Below are 4,269 nucleotides of genomic sequence, written 5' to 3'. Positions count from 1 at the left end.
TTTGTTTGACGTGGCCGACCTGAGGTAAGAAAGGGCCCATCCCTAGGTACGAAGATTGAATGGTGTAGCTGAAGACTCAGATCGAGCACACATGCTACATTGGCATGTGTGCATGCATGTTGATTGACCCAGCCAACGAGCCCAGCTTAGCATGGGACCGGGCGCAGACCTGGCATCGAGGTTTGTGGGCAGAGTTCCTGCCGGCATGTAAAGGCCCAATCAATTTTTAGGCCAGGCTTGGGCTTGGGTCAATTAGCCCTTGTTTGAGGTTAGGCCTAAGTAGAGCGGTACATGAACCGAGTTAGCTGGGTTGATTTGCTCGACTCAACTCAGAAAAGCACAATTTGACCCAGTTTGAAACTGAGTTCAAGCGGCGTCGAGTTGATTTTTAGAACTCGAAAAAATTTTGAGACTGGACTCGAATAGAACATCAACTCAAATAAACTTGGATCAAATCTCGGTGACTCGATTCTTCTAATATTGATGCTGGTGCCAAGTGCTTGATGAAATGACTCAATGAAGTGTTGTTTGGGTGCATACATTCTCCGCGGGATTGGCTAGAGGCGAGGAAGGAATGGATACGAAGTAAATCACTAAAAAAACAAAACTTCACATTATAAATTTGTCCTCCAATCATGATTTTGATGTTACCCGCCAAGTGTTTCATGAAGTAAATGTATATTGCTGTTATTATTTTGCATTATGTGAAAAATCAAAGATGCACTTTATGTGTTTGAGGAAACGTCGCACAGGCTTGATCTGCCTTGAGCTACTGAGTGAACTGAGGCGAGCTGGCCAATCAAGCTCAAGGATTGAGCCACACTGAGTTTGAGCTGGGGTTAGCTACTGGCTGAGCCAAGGCGAGCTGTGTCAAGCTCGACTAGATTCGACTAGTGTACACTCTAAGCCTGAGTATATATACATGCAAACACACACACACAAAATATGCTATTAATGGTTAATTATTATTGTTTCCTATGGTGTGGTCCACCTAAGATATGGATCTGCTTCATTTTTTAGGTTCATGCCCTAAAATGAACTTGGAAAAATGAATGGACAGTGTGCATATACAATATATACATCAAGGTAGCCCACGTGCTATGGTAGTGTACCCAATCAAACCTAACAATGAAAAATAAAAATAAAAATAGCAAGACTCCATACAACGAGAACCATGGGAATAAATTCTACCCAATTGAATTTGAAAACCTTTCTAATATACCAAAAAATTATACGATTTTAATTATATAAATTTGTAATTGATGGCTTTTTAATTCATCGTACAATAAAAATGATGGTTTGAATTGCCAAAAGTCCATCCACCAATCAAAGGTTAGGATTACTTAGATAATATTATTTTTTTGAAAGCTTCTGTCTCCTCTTGCATGGGACAAAGCCCTTCCCTCCTCGCGCACGGTACCACTTTTTTAATAACATGTGAAAGTTTAACTTATTAATAATAAAAAGACTTATAGTTGTGATGCATGCGGAGCAATGAGGGATAGAAAGAGGAGGGAGATATTTGAAAGGTTTGAAAATAAGATATGAGAATGGAGAGGTGAGAAAGAATGAAATGAATGATCATATATTTGTATTGTTTGGCTGACTATAGTTAACTTGATCTATTTTAATTCAAATGTATGAAGAACATCTTACATTTATCGTGGTGGCTTCACAGATCCTTTATCGCATAATCTTCTTAATTAAATGACTACATGAAAAATTAAAAAGATAAGAAGTCTGTAGGTTATATGAATTAAAAGAAATGGAAACAAAAAAATACACACACACACACACACACACACACACACTCAGTGTCATCAAATCTCAACCGCAGCATGCAAGCAATTATATTTTTATAATAAATTTACCTTCTTATAACCAATGTGGCGAAGATTAATTACAAGGAAAAAATGTTTAAAGCCATTGGTTTTCTCCATTGTAGAGGGGGAGTGAATTAGCTGCTCGTGGGTGTTACCCTAATCATGTGGGGCTCACCTTGATGTATTTGTTGTATATTCATGTTGTTCATATATTTTGCTATCTCATTTTAAGATGAGACCCCAAACTTAAGAAGATCCAAATCTCAAGTAGACTGTATCATTGGAAACAATGACGAATAAGCACTAAAAACATTTTATGAGCCACAAAAGTTTTGGATCAAATTAATATTTGTATTTTCCCTTCAACCAGATTTTCTTGGCATTATTAACAGGCTAGATGAAAATAAAAATTAGGGAAACCTTAGGATGGGCCATTTGCAATTTTTAATGGGGAGGCACAAAATCACCCATGTTTCCTGGGTAGGGATTAGCTGGTGTACCACACACCACCGATATGGTTGGTGTGTTGAGGTCACCAAGTTCTATGGGTCCCATCATGAGGTATGTGTTATATCTAAACTGACTGTTCATTTGGCAATCTCGTTGTAAAGCTCAAGCCAAAAAATAAGACAGATCCAAATATCAAGTAGACCACACTTCAAAAAGTAGCGGGGGATTGAACGTCAACCATTGAAACCATTTTGTGGGTCACAAGAGTTTTGGATCAATATGATATTTGTTTTGTCTCTTTATCCATGTATGTGTGACATTATGAACAGATTGGATGGAAAATAACCGTTATGGTGGGCCATACAAACGTTTTAACGGTGAGAATCATTATCCCACTGCCATTTGTGGTGTGGTCCATTCAAGCTTTAGATACAACTCATTTTTTAAGCTTATGATCTAAAATGATCTCTCCAAATGGATGAACGGAGTGGATATAATAAATATATCATTGTGTGGCCCATGTAACTTTGATCTCCTTTGAACCGTTCGTACAACTCGAGCTCGATGAGTGTTAGTGTTCGTCTTCGCACGACACGCACCCACACCAGCCATATTAGTAGTGTGTGGTACACCAGCCAATCCGCTTCCTGTTTCCTGTTGTGTGGCCTACTTGAGATTTGGATTTTCATAATTCTTGGAACACCATCCTAAAATGGACTGTAGAAACCGATGTACGGTGTGGATACATATCAAATCATCAAGGTGGGCCCACGGTGATGGTAACACCGAATCCGCTCCCATTGTAGAGATTATTTCTTTATGCTATACCGGCTAAAGTTGGAATCCGATTGGCTACTGACCCTGCCACTAGCCAATGGATAGTAGTGGGTGCTATGTGAGCCCCACCATAATGTATGTATTTCATCCATTCCGTCCACACATTCTTCTGTATCATTTTATGGCATGAACCCAAAATTAAGGTTGATTCAAATCTCAAGTGGACCGCACAGTGTTGATTGAACGCCCACCATTAAAAACTTTTCAAGGCCAAAAGAGTTTTGGATCAAGCTGATATATATTTTATCCTTCATCCAAGTCTGTATGACCTAATCAATAGGTTGGATGTCAAATAACCATTACATTGGGCTAGGAGATTTTTAATGGTGGACATCCAATCACTACTGTTTTTCCATGGTGTGGTACACTTGAGATTTATATCTACCTCATGTTTAGTATTAAGCTCTGAAATTATCTTTCAAAATGTATGGACAGCGTGGATAAAATACATAAATCATGGTGGGGTCCACATAGCACGGTCCACTAGCAACCTGGCAGATGGCAGCGTCCCTAGCCAAACCGCTAAAGTTGTGCCAAGCCAGACATTTTATATATATATATATATATATATATATATATATATATATATATATATATATATGGAAATGGTTCCATGCAGTCACTCCCATGAGGTCGAGATGTGTGGCCCCACCATGATGCATGTCGAACATCAAAACCGTGCATTTGATGGCTCTGTTTACATTATGGGATATGCCAAAAATCAGCCGTATAAGGGAACTCAGGTGAGTTATACATCTAAAATCATGCGAAGGCATGCCTAAAACATATAAAGTCACTTGGTGGGGCCCACCTAAAATTTTGATATTTCTAAAACTTTGTCTGACCCCTCATCCAAGTGGGATACACATAATGGATGGACTGGATTTGCCAACCACATCTCGATGGCCCAAAAAATGATTATGAATGTTTTAATGGGAGGGTAACCATTCTCAACTTTTGTATGTGGTGTGGCCCACACAAGTCATGAATTGTTTTGATTTTTAAGAACAAGGTACACCATGGAATGTTACATATGACTGATGGGGTAGATGTTCGACAACACACATCACGGTGGGCACACTTCCCATGAGGTCGACCACGTAGAACCATTTCCATTACAGAGAGAGAGAGAGAGAGCGCCACCAACATTCTATATAAA

This window comes from Magnolia sinica, chromosome 11 (genome assembly GCF_029962835.1).
Source record: "Magnolia sinica isolate HGM2019 chromosome 11, MsV1, whole genome shotgun sequence".
NCBI lineage: Eukaryota > Viridiplantae > Streptophyta > Magnoliopsida > Magnoliales > Magnoliaceae > Magnolia > Magnolia sinica.
The sequence above is the reverse complement of the archived record's forward strand: the minus strand, read 5'-3'. Positions refer to the sequence as shown.